Raw genomic sequence first — 17981 nt, 5'->3', positions numbered from 1 at the left:
GTTTCCTGGTGCATTCCCGACCCGCCCCAGTGACTCACTGGGGGTAGGAGAGCTCCCCGGGCCCGCCCTGGACGAGCGAAGGCGGCGCAGACCAGGTAAGGGCGGTCGACGGGCCGCAGGGTCCCACTTCCCTCCCAACCCAGTGAGGCGAGCCTGCAGGAGCCCTCGGTGCAGCCTCCGGGACCACTCGGCCTCCCGGGATTGCCTCCTGGGCTCCGGAGTCTCCGGGTCACTGCACGCCGGCTCCCGAGCTGAGGACTCCCGGCCCAGCTCGGCGTCTCCAGGGCTCGCTCGCTCTCTCTTTCTCTCTCTCCCCGGAGTCACATTCCAGAATCCCCGGGCCGCGGGCTCCCCAGTGCTGATTGCCCATTCCCCTGGCGGTGCGCAACTCCGGAGGCTCAGTCCCCCAAGTCCCGAGCCCCCGCCCGGACTCACCCCTAGATCCTGGGATCCCAAACCTCGCGCTTCCGGCACGAGGCTTAGCTCCAAAGAGGAAGAAGGCAGCGTTAATGTTGGGTGTTTTACTGTTGAAAAGTAAGAAGCAGACGGATCGCTAATGTTGCACTAAAGTGGGAAAACAAACCCGAGTCCACCATGGTTCTTGCCCTCAGAGGAAAGGAAGGAGATTGTAGTCCCGGGCAATCGTTCTCCGATTCTTGGAGAGAGGGGGATTTTGGGCTTTGTTAAGAAAACTGGATTTTGAGGAGCCGTGGTGCGCCGCGGCACGTTCATACCGAATTTTATACTTTAAGCCTCATGCGTCTGCTTAATTCGCAACGTTTTGTGAGTTTGAGAAAAAGGGAAGAGATATGCAGTTGGGGTTTAAGGGCTTGGGGTAGGCAGAGGGAAGCATCAGGGCATCATCCGCCGAGTTAGCTACGTGGGACGGTACAAGGCGAGCCCGATGACTTTGCTCGCGGGTGTCTGCTAAGATTGCTTAAGTGATTCTCGTTGGAAGCAGCAGTGATACTCGGGTACGGTAACTGAGATCAGTGCTTGCCAACTTGGGGAATTTGCTCCTAGACCCTGGCCAAGTTCAGTTGGTTGGAAGTTGAAGCAAACTGATGGAACGCGGGAATACCTGCACTTTCCTGGTCCCGAGGATGCTAGTGGTTCTTAATCAAAAGCCTGGATCTACAGGCCCAGAGCCTGAAAGAACGAATCCAATTTTTAAATAAATGTAAGCCGCTGCAGGCGTGTATCGCAAGAAGAATTCAGTAGGATTGTTGTGGGATTTCTCTGTTGCCTTCTTCCCCCTAATAGCAGGAACACTGGCTAAATGGTGCAGTTGAAAAGTCCCCCTAAGAAAGTACATCCACTAGGGATTTGTGTATTTGATGAAGGGTGTTATTTAAGGTTCTTTTTAAGCATTGCATGTGTGTATATGTGGTATGTGTGTTCTCGTACGTGGGTGCACAGGTGTATGAATGTGTTTGCATGAGCGTGTAGAGGCTCAAGACTGATCTGGAGTTTCCCTTTATTGTTTTTGACCTTATTCTTTGATACAAGGTCTCTCTACTGAACCCAGAGTTCACTGATTGAACTGGTCTCGCTAGCCAGCTTGCTCTGGAGATCCCCTGCTCCACCTTCTAAGAAGCACTGGGGCTCCAGGGAGGTTACTGTGCCCATTGGCGTTTATGTGTGTTCTGGAGATCTGAACCCCCAGTGCATTTGTGTGGCGGATGGTTATTGGCTGCGCGTCTCCCTGGCACCTAAGTGTGTTTTTAACTTTACGTATAGTAAAATTCATGCTTTGGAGTGTTGGCTGCTCCTGTAACTAGCATGTAAAACTAGTTCCTATCACCTCACACTTTCCTTACTGCGCTCCTTGTAATTAGCCTTTTCCTGCCATCAACTATTGCCCCCAGTGATCTTTTCTAGTTCTGTCTTGCTTTCTCCAGAACGTGCTGTGGTCACCTTTGAGTCTGCATTTGAGATGAGACTGTGCTACCACTAAAAAGTATGGAGGTGGGGGGAATGGGAGGAGTTGCTAATTTAAGACACACACCCCAATAGTCTTTTATCAACTGAGCACCATTAAGTGAAAACGCACGATAGCGTATGGAGTACTGTGTTACAAAAAAACCTACCCAAATCTGTCTAAAAGAAGTAAAGTCTGTGCTTGGGAAGGGTAGAGCCTTGGTAAGGCAAGATGGCTTGGTGGATGTGAACGCTCGCTGCTCGCCTGAGTCACATGCAACCCATAGTGGAAAGAGAGGAGCAAATCCTGCAAGTTGTCCTCAGACCGCCACAAGGACACGGCTATTTGTGCCCACACTCACCTCCCCATACACAAATAATAAATAAGTGCTTCTTTAAAAGTAAAAAAAAAAAAAGAATATAGTTCTAGATACAGTCTGGAGGAGAGACTAAAATGCGATCTCTATTTCATCTTTTTAAGAAAGCTCTACGTATTTGACTTGTGCTCATTTGTTGCTGGCTGCATGAGTTTGTGTGCACCGCATTCATGCAGGAGCCTTTGGAGGCCAAAAGAGGGCCTTGGATCTCTTGGAACAGGAGTCACAGGCTATTAGGAGCTGTTCTGTGGGTGCCGGGAACTGAACCCAGGTCCTCTTGGAGAGCTCTTAACTTAGCAGCCGTTTCTCCACATTTCTCCAGCCCTCCACCCCCATTTGAGAAAGGGTTTTATTATGCGGTCCAGTCAGCTTCGACCTCATGGTCCTTCTACCTTAGCCTATTTGTGTGTAGGTGGAGGAAGGGTTCATGAAGTCCACGTGGGGCTTGAACTGATTCTCCTGCCTCCACCTCCTGAATGCTGGGATTGCAGGTGTGTGCAGCACTCTGCCTCTACCCCAGCCTCTGAGATTACAGAAATAAGGTATAACCTACCCTGAAATAGTAGTTTTTAAAGATGATAAAATTTTAAAAAAAACTCCACCCCAATAATATTTTTAGATTGTATAGAACCGTATGTGTTCTGAAAGCGGCATTCCGCTATGTGTTTAGCTTTATTTGTTTAAATGGGACTTTTTAAAAACATAAGTCATGTTTCATGTGTTACACATTTTCCCTTAATTGCGCTCATTTGTTTAACGGTCTTGGGAATCCTTAAATGTTGCTCTATACCAAGAGTCCAGCTGTACCTTCTATTGATTGTATAATATAGTCATGTGTTGTTGCATGACATTGATGTGTTCTAGTGTGTATCTACACAATTGCATCATGGCATCAGCGTGTAATTGCACGAATGGAAATAGGTATGGATATTAATTACATGATAGGGTACTAGGAGTGCCATGGTCACTGGCTTTTCTTTAGTGTGGATGTGTTATAATGGATTTGATCAGTCTTCTATGTCTTCTCTCAGTGATGTTGTTTTTTAAAGTTCTTTATTTTTATATGTATGGGTATTTTGCCAACATGAATGTCTGTATACCATGTATGCACCTGGTGCCAGAAGAGGGAATTGGATCCCCTGGGACAGGAGTTACCATGATTATGAGCTGCCGTGTGGATGCTGGGAATTGAGCCTGGGTCCTCCGGAAGAGTGGCCAGTGCTCTTAATCACAGAGACATCTCTCTCCAGCTCCTCACACTGTGGATTTTTTGTTTTTTGAGTCTATTTATTTATTTATTTATTTATTTATGTATGTATCTGTTTTTTTTTTTTAATTGTTGGTTTTTGGTTTTTTTTTCCAGACAGTATTTCTCTGTGTAGCCTTGGCCTGTGTACTCCTGGAACTCAATTTATAGATCAGGCTGGCCTCAAACTCAACAGAGATCCGCCTTCCTCTGCCACCCAAATGCTGGGATTAAGGGTGTGCACCACCACTTCCCAGTATTTTAATGTTTATTCTGGGCTGGAGAGATGGCTCAGAGGTTAAGAGCACTAGCTGCTCTTCCAAAGGTCCCGAGTTCAATTCCCAGCAACAACTTGGTAGCTCCCAACCAACTATAATGAAATCTGGTGCCCTCCTCTGGTGGGCAAGCATACATGCAGGCAGAACACTGTAAATGCAGTAAATAATCTTTTTAATAAAAGGTTTGCATCATCATCACTATTAAAAATAAATTATATCCACTTCAGTTGCTACTTCTGTCTCTATCCTGTGTACAGGCTCCCATTTATCATTCATAAAGCGTCTTAGTCACTGGGGTGTCGCTGTGAAGAGACACCATGGCAGAGGTGACTCTAGGAAGAATTTAATTGGAGACTGGCTTACAGTTCCAGAAGTTTGGTCCATTATCAGGGCAGGAACATGGCTCTGGAGCAGTATCCAAAAACTACATTCTGATCCCCAGGCAGAGAGATTGGGTCTGGCATGGGCTTTTGAAACCTCTAAGCCCAACCCTAGTGACGCACTTCCTCCAAGAAGGCCACACCTCCTAGTCCTTCCAGTCCAGTAGTTCTCAACCTGTGGGTCTCTACCCCTTTGGTTTTTTTGAATGACCCTTTTACAGGGGTTGCCTAAGACCATCAGAAATATCAGATATTTACATCATGATTCATAACAGTAGCAAAATTCCAGTTATGAAGTAGCAATGAAGATAATTTTATGGTTGGGGGGGTCACCATAACACGAGGAACTGTATTAAAGGTCTTAGCATTAGGAAGGTTGAGAGTCACCTTCTGATCCTCAAATAGTGCCACTTCCAGATGACAGGTCATACCTACTCAAACCACCACGGAAGGGCAATTATTTTGCTCACTTTCTTACTGTTTCCTGTTTGGAGCATTATTGCTTTTTCCTGCAGAGGTGCAAGTCGTGAATAGTTAGGGACCTTGTTTACTGTGCTGTGGCATCCCGAGCAGCAGGGGCAGTGAGTGGGTGTGGCTGTTTGCCTGTAAAGTTGTTTACATAAAAGGAGGCATCCTGTAGTTTGCTGACTTCTCAGTCATTCACATTTAATTATTCTCACCATCCCCCCCCCCAAAATATGTGTAGTAGGTATTATTTACGCTTCACTGTCAATGAAGTGGGAGTTCCAAGACGAAAAGCCAGTCTGTCAGATTCTTAAGCCTGCAAGTTTAAAAATTAGAAGAAAGGGTAGAAAATGCTGCTCTCCAAGTGTTGGGTCCTCAGGCATCTGTGGAATCTGTCACAGCAGCCGTCCCTACTCTCCGGCTGTCCTCCCAGTCCCTGTCACTGGGTGTCTGTCCCCATCATGTTTTTTGATCTGTTTCACTTAGCAAGCAACGGCCAGAGAGGTGAATTAGGACTCTGTTATTCTCTATACCTCATAAAAGCAGATTTATTAGATTGGCTTGTGCGTTACGAACCAGATAGTTCCGTAGTCACTATCTGCATGCTATTTTGGTTTTGGTTGTGTTTAACATCCTGCAGCTTTGTTGAATTCTTTTTTTTTTTTCAATACAAGTCTTTTATTATCCCAAAAGACACCCCAAATTGTATTAAAATTCAGGATCTTGTTTCTGGAACTGGTAACTTAGGTCTACTCATCAGCCTGCTGCACTGTTCCCTTTTCAGACACATAGATACCATCCAAAAACTTCCTGATATCCTTGTTCTTAACTGTCGTGGCCTGCTGTGTCATAGCCACTGAGTTTGAAAAAAGTTCAATATCATTTCCTTCAAGGATAAATTCATCCTTCTGGGCTTGAGAGACAGAACAAGCAACGCCTGTCCTCATGCGAACCCTGCGGATGTATTTTTCACCCAGGAAATTTCGGATTTCAGCTAAAGACCCATTCTCCTGAATAACGACGTTGATGGGGAAGTGAGCATACACGGACCTTGTCATGTAGCAGAAGCCCAGTGTAACACCCTTGATCATGTTTTGAACGTGGCTGCAGATGGTTCTGACGGTGGCCAGTTTCCCCCTGTTGCCCCACCATTTGTCAACCCGGAGCCTCTTCTTCTTCCCAAGAAGGCTCAGCTCTACATTGATGCGATTGAAGTCCCTCGGAGGGTTCCTCTGGGGCCCTTCACAATGACTGTGCGCCCCTTCAGAGTGATGTCCACATTTTCTGGAATGTTGACCGTCTGATTGCTGAGAATGGTAGAGCTTTGTTGAATTCTTCAATAACTAACTCTTAACAGTGTTTTCTGCAGCTGCATTGTTGACAGTGTTGTAAGGTGCGTGTGTGCCCATCATTGCTATGGCCTTAGTCCTGTAACCATCCCCTTGCCGCAGCCTTCTGAATGATGGGGTGACCAGCAAGTGCCACTGTGTATGGCCGTGTTTCTTTCAGAAACAATTTTTTTTTTGTCCTCAAGCCTCTTTTTCTGTATATTCAGGTGGCAGCTACTTCCATGCTTTCTTGGCTTTGCTTTGCTCATTGTGCCTTTGCTGTTTTTGTGGCAGGGTCTCTCTGTGTGTCCTTGGCAGGCTTGGCACCTGCTCTGTAGACCAAGCTGGCCTTGATGCCGTAGAGATCCCACTTGCTTCTGCCTTCCGAGCGCTTGGGTTAAAGGCTTACTCCACCGTGCCTGTTTGATGTATCCTTTTCCGTTCTTTCATTTTCTTTCCTTTGTGTCTTTAAACTTAAAACACGTTTCTCGTGGACTGTATGTGGTTGGCTCCTGTGGGTGTTGTTTTGTTTTGTTTTGGGTGTTTAGCCATTGTGTATATCTCTGCCTTTCAATTCCAGCATCCCGTGTAATGCAAATTGGGTGCATACTGTTATTTCAGCTGTTTTACTGTTCTCTCTATCTGGAGAGCTGATGGCCACAAGGAGCCTTGTCGCACAGGTGTTGGCCTGGTTTTATAAGGCTTCCAGAACGTTAAAACACAACGCTGGTATTTTTGTAACCAAAGGCTTCTCTCTGCCTGTGGTCCCAAAGACCCCGGACTGTGCTTCTGCTTCTGGGCAGGTGGCAGGGGCCGGGATGGTGAGCATAGCAGAAACTCATTCATCTTCTTAGTTGCTCCCCAACCACCTAGATTAGGGTTGCTTCTCCACGCCCGGCTGTGGAGGCAGAAAGGGTGGACATTGAACTTGAGCTCCAACGCCTGTGATTTGTAGTCGCATCTCAAGTGCTCTCCTGGCCAAACTTGTCAAGCTCTCTCTTCTTGGCATTTCCCAAGCTCATGGAGGGATTTTTGTCCCACAGAGAAGAAAAGCCGATATTCAGAAAGTGGTGGGTTCTATTTCTGAATGTGAGTCCTTGTTCTGCCTAGGACAGTTGGCATGGATATCGATGTCTCCTTGGAGCCACTCCAGGAAGGCAGAATTGGTCTGAAGACCTGTCAGTGGGGACACAGGGACAACTCCACACTGTCCTTGGCAGCCTGAGGAAGTCTCTAAGATTCTGAGGATCTTGACTCAAGCTAGAGCCTTGCCAAAAATATCAAACCTGGCCAGTATGAACCAGAGGCTGTAATTTATTAAAAGACAATTTTAACCTGGATATTCAGTACAAGAGCTAAGAAAGAGATAGAGGCATGGAGCTGGGCAGTGGTGGCACGTGCCTTTCATCCCAGCACTCAGGAGGCAGAGGCAGAGGCAGGCTGATCTCTGAGCGTTCGAAGCCAGCCTGGTCTACAAGAGCTAGTTCCAGGACAGACTCCAAAGCTACAGTGAAACCCTGTCTTGAAAAAAAAAAATAATAAAAATAAGGGGCTGGAGAGATGGCTCAGCGGTTAAGAGCACTGACTGCTCTTCCAGAAGACCCAGGTTCAATTCCCAGCACCCACATGGCAGCTCACAACTGTCTGTAACTCCTGTTCCAGAAGATCTGACACTTTTACACCAATGCACATAAAATAAAATTAAATAAATCATAAGAGAGAGGGGGGGGGACATGCTTAATTGCCCTTCCAGTAGCCATGTATAGGACTTTGGTGACATCAAAAGTTTTTGTCTTTATCCAAATGGCATCGCAGTGTGGCACCTCCTGTGCAGCTGGCATGATGGTAGTTGACTGGTGAAACTCTAAATCACAGCAATGTAGGGGATTAGGATATCTGCACTGAGATACCCAGGATGGGAGTGAGGCCCTCCTGTGCTGGTTAGCTTCGTCAGCTTGACTCCCGGAATCCCCTGAGAAGGGCAGCTCAGCGAAAGGTTGTCTAGCTCAAGCTGGGGCACCCCTGTGGAGGACTGTCTTGGTTGTGAGCTAATGGGGGAAGGCCTCTTGTGGGTGGCACCATTCCCTAGGTAGGGGATTCTGGACAGTATAAAGAAAGCTGGCCGAGAGCAAGCAAGGGTCCATGCGTTTCTTCTGCCTCTGCTCTTGGCCGTGGAAACGATGCAACGGAAATGAATATAGAATGCTTGCCCAGGGTGATAGACATTCAGGTCTTAAGCCTGGTTCGTTGCTGTGTAAAGGAGGTAGTGTCCCTGTTTTGATAACCTTCACAGCAAATTGTGCCCATTGTGCTGGCATTCTTGACTCTGGAGGGAGGGCTGCCTTCCTGTGTGCCTGTGACTTAGCCACAGAATCCCAAACACAGGGCTGTACTTGGTGCTCCCGCCCCACTACTAAACTACCACCCAGCCTAGGCGCATCTATTTTAAAGCATTGTTTGTTATCAGCAACAAACCACGCATGCACCAGTCTACCAAAGCGGGGAGCTGTAAACCCACTTCTCTTGGCTCACTGGGGTCCCTGTCTTCAGAGAGTGCTGACTGTGAGCACGTTTGGACACGAAAATCTCAGGCTGTCGACATTCGTCCTTGTTTCTGTCCCACACACCAGAATCAGAGGATTTTGCCTTTTGTTGTTTGCTCTGATCACACGAATGGGGGTGGTAGTCAGTGTTTTAGCCAGGATTCTCTTGAAAAACAGAGCAGATAGGTTATATGCGTGTGGGTATGTGTGGGTGGGGGCGGGCAGACTGAGACAGTGAGAACCATCTTAAGGAGCTGCAAGTCCAGATTCTGTGGAGCAGGGAAACAGGCTGGCTGGTGCCTCAGGGAAGAGCTGATAATGTGGTCTCGGTCTCAGACCAGAGATGACCTCCCTAGATAGCTGTCACAGGGGTGACTTGTAGTGGCATTACATTTGTATTTTAATAAATCAAGCTTGCCGGGTGGTGGTGGCGCACGCCTTTAATCCCAGCACTCGGGAGGCAGAGGCAGGCGGATCTCTGAGTTCGAGGCCAACCTGGTCTACAAGAGCTAGCTCCAGGACAGGCTCTAGAAACTACAGGGAAACCCTGTCTCGAAAAACAAAAACAAAAACAAACAAACAAAAAGTTGTTTAAAAAAAATAAATAAATCAAGCTTATCTGAGGCTCAGATAACAGCCACACTGGCCAGCCTTACAGACCAGGCAGCAATGACACATACCTTTAATCCCAGCAGCCACACTAGCTTGCCATAGAAACCAGGCAGTACTGGTGCACGCCTTTAATCCCAGAAATAGAGGAATATAAAACGGGAGGAGACAGCTCTCAGCCTCAGTCTGAGATTCCTGGAGGCAGGATGGCCATTTCGGATTGAGGTAGAGGCAAGAACCAGTGGCTGGATGTTTTGCCTTTCTGATCTTCAAGTTGAACCCCCATTTCTGTCTCCGGGTTTTTTTTAGTTGTGCTTCAGTGACTTGTGTTTTAGAGAGCAGCCATCTCCCACAGATAGGATCCGTGTTCCTTTTTTTTTTTTTTTTTTTTTTTTTGTGGGGGCAGCTGAATTGCTTGTCCTGGAAGAAGTGACACTCCTAACTTCCCTTCCCCAGAAACAGGAGCCGTGCACACAAGCTATGAGAACTCGTAGCTTCCTTTCCCCCCTTTTCTTGCTGCACCCCTCCTCCCCACTCACCCCCTCTTCCCCTTTCTTATCTCATGTGTTCAGTTGCTTTTGGCGTCCCCTCCTTCATTTTTTGTTTTGTTTCTTGAGACAGGGTTTCTCTATGTAGGCCTGGCCATCCTTGAACTCACCCAGTCTACATCGGACTGGCCTCAAACTCAGAGATCTGCCTGCCCCTGCCTCTTGAGGGATGGGGTTAAAAGTGTGCACCACCATACCCGACTCCCCTTCATTTCTTGTGTCCTGTCTCATGAGACCCCTTCTAGTTCTCTGGCTTCTCATTTAAACACACATTACTTTAGAAGCTAGGCTATCCACTAGGAGAGATCACATGGTGTTTCTGTTTCCGAGCCTGGGTCGCCTAACTTAATATCAGACTTTGCAGTTGTCCGCAGTAGCTGTGGTTCCTGCACAAGGCCTGCATAAGAACAAGCAAGTCGGGCCGGAGAGATGGCTCAGTGGTTAAGAGCATTGACTGTTCTTCAGGGGACCTGAGTTGCAATTCCCAGCAACCACATGATGGCTCACAACCATCTGGAATGAGATCTGGCGCCCTCTTCTGGCCTGCAGGCACACATGGAAGCAGAATGTTGTATACATAATAAATAAATAAAATATTTTTTAAAAAAGAATAAGCCAGTCAACATTCTAACACAGAGTGAGAGGGATTCCTAAGCCCCAACCCCTAACGGAAGAGTTATGGACAGTTGGTGGTGTCTAGGGGGACAGTCATTTTGCTTTAAGGGTGTGGCTCCTGCAGTGCTGACCATGCTCCAATAGATGGACCCATACCCAGGAATTTGTGGGCAGTTCAAGTTGGAGTCAGTGGGTTATTAAAATAAGAAAGGGGGGGTCAAGAAATTGAGGGTGGAACTTGGGGGGAGGATTGGAGGCGAATGTAAAAGGGATGTCGTATGAAATCCTTAAAGGACAAGCAAGGCATTTGCAGCTCCATTTTCCTGGAAATTTTACCATTTTCTTTATGATTGAATAAAATTCCATTGTCTGCCATGTTTTTCTTGTGTTTTACTCTGTCAGTGGATGACATCTGGGCTCATTTCATTCCTTGGCTGTTGTGAAAAGAATTGCAGTTAACATGGATGTGCAAGAATATGGAGTGGAGTGACGGCCATATAGCAGGTCATCCTCCCACCCTTCCCCTACGTCCTCAGCCAGTGGCGTTTGTTATCGTGTTTTAAAGTTTAGTCTATTTATAATTATGGTATGTGCACTGGAGTGTAGGTGCCTACTACAGAGGCCAGGAGAGTGTGTTGGATCCCCTGGAGTTGGAGTTATAGGTTGTTGTGAGTTGTTGGACTGAACTTGGGTTTTCTGCAGAAGCACCTTGCTTTTATCAATTGAGTCATCCTGGGGACCCCTCATTTTTGGGGAACCCTGAGGGTAGCCATTCTGACTGGGATGAGATGGAGTTTCAAAATAGCTTTAATTTGAATTTTTCTGATGACCAAAGATGCTAAGTTCTTTTAAAAAATATTTATTAATCATTTGTACTTCTATTGAGAGCTGTATTTGTTTTATTTGTCCATTTATTAGTAGGCAGGATTTCTGTGTGTGTTTAATTTTTACAGTTGTGCTAGTTCGTTTTTGCTGACTTGACCATCACGTTTGAACATATATGGGAAAAGGGAGTCTTGGTTGAAGAGTTGACCATCATGCTTGAACATGTATGGGAAAAGGGAGTCTTGGTTGAAGAGTTGACCATCATGCTTGAATATGTATGGGAAGAGGGAGTCTTGGTTGAAGAGTTTCCTCTACTGTATTGGTCTGTGGCAGGTTTTCTTGACTGTTGACTGATGAAGGCCCAGTCCACTGAGGGGCCATCTCTGGCCATTCTGGGCTATAGAAGAAAACGGTGGCTGAGTAAGCCACAGAGAGCAAGCCAGTAAGCAGAATTCCCACGGTTTTGCTTCAGTTGATGTCTCCAGGTTCCTGACCTCCGTGACTCCTGCCTTGACCTCTACCAGTGGTGGATCAATCAGTACCTGGAAATGTGAACTTACTTAAACTCTTTCCTCACCAAGGTGTGTTAATCATGGAGTGTATCACAGAGATAGAAAACATCATAAGCCAACATATATATATATATATATATATATATTCTAGATAATAAATAAATATATTATACATTCTAGATAATAGTGACATGTAGCTATCAAAGATTTTCACCTGTTCTGTAGGTTACCTGTTTATTCTTATCTTTGTGTGTGTGTGTGCAAAACTCATTTTAATTTGATGTAAAAACCACTTGTTAATTCTTAGAGCTATGCTTTTACGCTGAAGCATTTTATAGTTCTGGTTTTGTTATGTCATCAGTGGGTCCTCCGTATGTTCCACACCCACCTCCTACTCCCCTACCTCTTACCCCTTCTCTCTCTCTGTCTCTCTGTCTCTGTCTCTCTCTCCCCTCTCTCTCTCTCTCTCTCTCTCTCTCTCTCTCTCTCTCTCTCTCTCTCTCTCACACACACACACACACACACACACACACACACACACACAGCCCCCAGTCAGAGTTTCTCTTTCTGTTTACCCTGACTGCCCTGGAACTCACAGAGATCCTCCTGCCTCTGCCTCTCAAGTGCTGAGATTAAAGTCGTGCCACCATGCCTGGCTTATAATTCTGGTTTTAAATTAAGGTTTATTGATCCGGTTTGAACTGCTTTTCATACAGAGTGACAGCAGGGACGTGATCTCATTCTGCCTCAGGTGGCTATCCAGTTTTGCCAGCATCATTTATTGAAAAGTTGCCTAGAAAATTCTCATCATCAGTTTATCGAACTTTATGTGGAACAGATGCTACTTTTACATTAATTCTCTGGGATTACTCATTGGCTTCAAACACTGTCTCTCATGAGGGATTTTTTTTGGATTCTGGTAATGACATCAGCAGTTTGTTGAGTCCTGGACTATTAGAAACCTCTCCTTTCCCAGGGCTGGGGCTGGCAACTCCTTGGTAAATTTAGAAGTAAAAGAGGAAACTCCAGAGTGAAAGACTGACAAGTCTGGCTTGCTAAAACTTAAGACCTCGCAGTGGCTGCTCACTTCAATCTCCTGCCGCTCCCACCCCCTCCAAGGAAGCAAAAGTTAGATTTCCGACAAGTAAGTAAAATGAAGAGCGCATAGCTTGACTGGAAACAGGTTTGCAGCAGTTCTGCCGAAGCGGAAGTCTAGCGAACGACTTCAGGAATTGGTGAAGAAGGTTCAAAGCAAAGAAGAAGCAGCCCATGCCTGCTGGATGTGAAGGGGGTGGGGGTGGGAGGGAGAGAAGCAAAAACTGGCTGCTGTATAGGAGTCAGAGTCTAAGAGAAATGCAAATTAAAAACAAATTAAAGGGCCCTTAATGTGAGCAGGAGTCTAGCTGCCTTTTTTTTTTTTTTTTTTTTTTTTTTGACAAAATAGTTTTAATTCCTTGGATAAAGACAAAGTATTGGAATTGTTGGGTCTTGCGGTAGACCTGGTTTTAGTTTTTTTGAGGAACCTCGTGCTTTCCCACAGCGACTGTACCAGCTCACCACCATCTCCGGATGCTCCTGTCTCTGATCCTCAGCAGCACTTTTTCTAATAATGGTCATTCCCATCGGGAAGAGGGGATTCCCTCATTGTGGTTCCGGTTCCTATTTCCCTGGTGATTTGGGAAGTAATTAGTGTCGCATCTTTTGAGCAATGCCCATTTGTCTTTTGTTGAAATGACCTGTGTCTTTTTGAGAATGGTATTCTTCTTTTCTGTTGTCACATTGCTTGAGCCCCTTGTGTTCTCTGTGTTAGCCGCTTGTCGGGCACATTGTGCTGTTTTCTTCCGTCGGACACGCTGTTCCTCTTACTAAACCGTAAGCGTGCCGCTGGTCTGTGTCTGCCTTGGCCGTTGGTCCATGTGAAAGTACCCCTAACCTGGATTCACCTTCTGCTCCGAAGGTAGTCACGTGACGTCAGAATCCTTCCCATGCTGTGTCACAAATGGCCTGAAAATACAGGCCACAGCTGAGGCTTTCCCGTGGGCGTTCTCTTTCTTGGGTGTCCTCTGTGTGCAGGTATGTCAACGGTGATGGCATGAGCTTTGTGAAGGAGGTCCTCTCCGCATTTGTCCTGATAGATGGCTAAATATCTGGACACGGTTATTGTGAAGGCAGGTAGGGAGCCAGCCGGGCAATTAGGATTATGATTCACCTAAACCACAACAACAACAACAGCAAAGCCCTCTTCCTCTGGGTCCCTTCCCCCGTCCTATTGTTGAGGCAAGCGAGGTGCACAATGGCAGCTGTGGAGTGGCACCTCTGGGAGGGTCCCTTGTGAGCTACCGTTGACACCTAAGGATACAGGCCTCTGTGCTCTGGGTGGTCTGTGGAGTCTCTCAGTGCCTGTAAGGTGAAGACTTTGGGGCTGATGGACATTTTCAACCCAGTCAGTGTGAGGGCAGGAACCTTGGTAGAGATTTGGGAATAAGGTGTGGAGTAGGTGGGTGTGCCAGATTCTCTTACTGGGCCACAGACAGGTTATTGATGATCTCAGGGAACCCTGGGGGAGTGCTCACCCAGGACCGTGGAGGGCTGAAACTCCTGTGGCCGTGCCTAGGGAAAAGAGGCTGGCTGAGGACTTAAAAGGCTGGACTGTCCGATAAGACTCTGCTCTTCTGGGTAAGAGGAAGGACAGGACGAGAAGAAAGATCGTCCACAGGTGGTGTGACTCCCTGAGGGAGAGGAGTTCTTTGGTTTGCTTTCTAGTCATACGCTGAACCGTCATAAGCAAAAGCAATTTGGGAGGAAGAGGGCGGTAATGTGGCCTTCATCTCCTGTTACAGTCTGTCATTGGGGGCAGTCAGGGCAAGAACTCTAGGAAGGAATATGGAAGCAGGAGCTGAAGCAAAAGCCAGAGAGGAATGCTTGATCCCCCATGGCTTGCTCAACCTACCTTCTTCTCTTTTAGTTTTGAGACAGACGTAACCCTGGCTGTCCTGGAACTCACTCTGTAGTCTAGGCTGGCCTTGAATTCACAGAGGTCCATTTGCATTCAGGACCAACTGCCCAGGAGTGATACCCAGTCATGAGGAAGTACCCTTCCATATCAGTCATTAATTCAGAAAATGCCTGACAGATTTGACTCCAGGCAGTCTGATGGAGGCGTCTTCTCAATTAAGGTTCCTCTTTCCAGATGACTCCAGCTTGTGTTGAGTTGACAGAAAGTTAACCAGGACCCGAATCAAATAGTTGCTCTGTCGCAAACCTGTAGTTTTGCTTACTGCTTCGGGGGAACTGTGAGGATAGATAGCAAGGGAGGTGGGGACCGGGGAGTATTGATCACCCGTAGGATGGAATCCTTAGCTGTCCTTCAGGAGCTTGCTGATACACACAGGCTGTTAGTGGTGGCAGCCACAGGCAGTTCCTTTCCTTCCCAGAAGCAGAGGGCTGGGGAAGTCATAACTTCCAGCCTTAGTAATGAGCACCCCGGGGGTAATTTGTTATGCTCTCCAGGAGGTGCCTGGGGCATGAGTGTACATCTGCCCTTCTGAGGGAGCAGCTTCACTGTCCTTGTGTCTGAGCGTGAGCGCTCAGGCTGCCACAGGCAGGTTAGGGAGATGGTCAGATGGCCCGTGGGTGGAAGGGAGCCTTGGGAACCCATGCCAGTGCAGGAGTTGCTCGCCCGGTGGCTGGAGCAGTCTGCTCGATGCCTCAAGGCTCAGCTTCGGTTTCTTTCCCTGAAGACTACCCAGCAGTCTATTCTGGACCCCGGCAGCTCCCTGTCTGTGGTGTGACCGTCTTCCTAAGCATCAGAGACAACCATGGGAGGGATGGTCCACGTGTTAGAATAAGATGAGTTGGATGTATTTTCTTTTTTCTCTTCCGTGTGCTGTGTTGTAGATACAGGGATGTCACAATCAGAAGAAAACATTCCATGGTGAGTAGTTCGTGCAGTGTCTGGGAATCTCACGCTGTGGAGGAAAGACCAGGCCCCAACAGGGAGACGACTTGTGCCAATGATCCAGGCATCTGTCAAGTTGGCCAGCTGCTGGAGTTTCGCTATGGGCACAATGGGAACTGTAGAAACATAGCTTTGGAACCCCACTGTGGCAGGGTCTGGCATGGCAGGACAAAAGGATACCAGTGGAGGAGCCAAAGAAGACCCTGCACTGTTGGTTACAAGAGGATTAAGTCTATCCTATAGAATATATGCCCCCCTCCCCATGTCGCGTACTCCCGTCCCCCCATCCCTCCCCTGTCCTCCCACCCCTGCTTTTTTGGTCTTTCAAGACAGAGTATTTCAAGACAGAGTTTCTCTTTATAGCCTTGACTGTTCTGGAACTTTGTAGACCAGGGTGGCCTTGAACCCACAGAGAGCTGCCTACCTCTGCCTCCCAAGTGCTGGGATTAAAGACGTGTGACACCACTGCCTGGCTTTTACTCTTTTTATCAACAGTACTTTTTTGTCTATAAAGTAGACAGAGGCAGGGCTCGGGAGATGGCTCTGTGGGTAAAAGTGCTCGCTCTGTAAGCCTGATGAGTTCCCTGGGACCCTGTCAAAAGCCAGACGTGGGGCAGGGCTAGGTGGAGTCTGGCTTTGGACAGCATGTGTGTATGTGTGTGTGTGTTTGTGTCTGTCTGTCTGTCTGTCTGTCTGTCTGTCTGTCTGTGTGCCATGCCTGCTGAGGCCAGAGGAGGGTGTCAGATCCTCTGAGTCTGAGTTGTAGTTATTGTGAATTCTTGTGTGGGTGCCGAGAACTGAACCTGGGTCCTCTGCAAGAGCAGCAAGTGCTCCGAGCCACAGAGCCATTTTTCCAATTCCTTTGCTTGCTTGTTTGTTTGCTTTTTGTTTATTGTTTTGAGACTTCTTACAGCGCAGGCTGGCCTGGAACTTGAACTCACAGAGATCTGCCTGCCTCTGCCTCCCCTCCACACTTACATGGATAGTTTTTAGGTAGAAGCATCTTGCCCACTTTATCATAGCATAGCAGTTACCTCTGTGATAAAAGTGGCAGCCAGCGGCCCTTGCTTAGTTGGTTTAGTTCAGGGTTTAGCCATTGTAGCACATGGAAGGGAACGGAGCAGTTTGGAAAGATGTACCACACAGGAGATTTCTGATGCCTGTGAGCAGGGTGTACAGAAACGTCAGAATTTCTGCTTTCTGGAGGGCTGTTGTTTGCGTGTAGAAGAGGAAGAAAAATCAGCTGACACCTTGTTCATGTTAGCAGAAACAAATGTCATCGTTTCTCTTTGCTCGTGTGCCATAGTTAGGCAAGCAAACTACTTTGTTTCGTAAACTATCTCACGAAGTACTGGGTTACATCAGAGGGTACAAACTTAATTTGTTTTTGTTGATCTCCCTCCCCGTTTCTCCCCGCTCCCCAACTCTCCGCCTGACTTCCCGGTAGTTTTCTCTCTGACTCCGTATCTGCTGTGTCCTGTTGGCCTCCCTACTTCCTCATTTGTACCTCTTTTCCCTTCCCCTTTCCCCTTCCTGTGGTCTCTGTCTAGTCTCATAGCCTGTCCCTGTACTCAGACCCACATACGTGCATAGATAGCCTTTTTATTTATTTATTCATTTATTTATTTAAAGTTATGAGCGCTTCATTTGCATGAACGACTTTTAAGTCAGAAGAGGGCACCAGATGTCATTACAGATGCTATTGAGCCACCGTGTGGTTGCTGGGAATTGAACTCAGGACCTCTGGAGGAGCAGCCAGTTCTCTTAACCGCTGAGCCATCTCTCCAGCCCAGATAGCCTTTTTAAAAGATGTATTTTCATTTTATGTGTATGAGCGTTTTGCCTGCGTATATGCAAGTACATCGCATACGTACAGTGCCCTCAAATGCCAGAAGACCTGACGTGGTCTACAGTGCTTGTCTAGTCACCCTTAAACAATGATGTCTTTGGTTTTCTCCTGGGGTTGCTGTCCCGCTGAGGATATACCTGGGCTCACTGTTTCCTCTAGTCTCCTAGCGCAGTCCCGGAAAACAGGCGGAACCTCAGTCTTGCTGTTCTGATTTTCACTCTCTTTGTGCAGTTTCGCCTAGGAGTTTTGTTTTTCAATTTTTGAGACTGTTGCTGAGTCACATGGGCTGGCTTTGGAATGGCTCCGTAGCCCAGACAGGGCTTGAACTCTTGCCTCTGCTGCTACAGTCTCCTCCGTAGCCTGGACTACAGCTCTGTGCCACGAGACTGAACCTCGGTAGTCCTTTCGTGAGCCTCGAGTTGTTGAAGGACAGCTTGTCTAAACACAAGAGCGTCTGTGTTCTCAGCTGTCTGCCTCAGGTTGCCCAGATACAGGGAAAATGATCAAGTCATCATCATTTGGTAAAAA

General features: G+C 47.2%; 1 protein-coding gene and 1 pseudogene across 1 annotated transcript in view; one reads left to right on the top strand and one right to left on the bottom strand.

The window, feature by feature from the left end:
• Cyfip1 (cytoplasmic FMR1 interacting protein 1) overlaps window positions 1-17981 on the top strand; it is an 83824-nt gene continuing 65843 nt past the window's right edge. The window contains exon 1 of the mRNA XM_042056073.1: window positions 1-95. The gene's annotated coding sequence lies outside the window, so the exon portion shown is untranslated. The remainder of the gene's footprint in view (window positions 96-17981) is intronic.
• On the bottom strand, window positions 5416-15304 carry LOC119802481 (annotated as a pseudogene).

The sequence above is a fragment of the Arvicola amphibius genome, chromosome 12, assembly GCF_903992535.2.
Source record: "Arvicola amphibius chromosome 12, mArvAmp1.2, whole genome shotgun sequence".
NCBI lineage: Eukaryota > Metazoa > Chordata > Mammalia > Rodentia > Cricetidae > Arvicola > Arvicola amphibius.
This window is presented reverse-complemented; position numbering and strand designations above follow the sequence as displayed.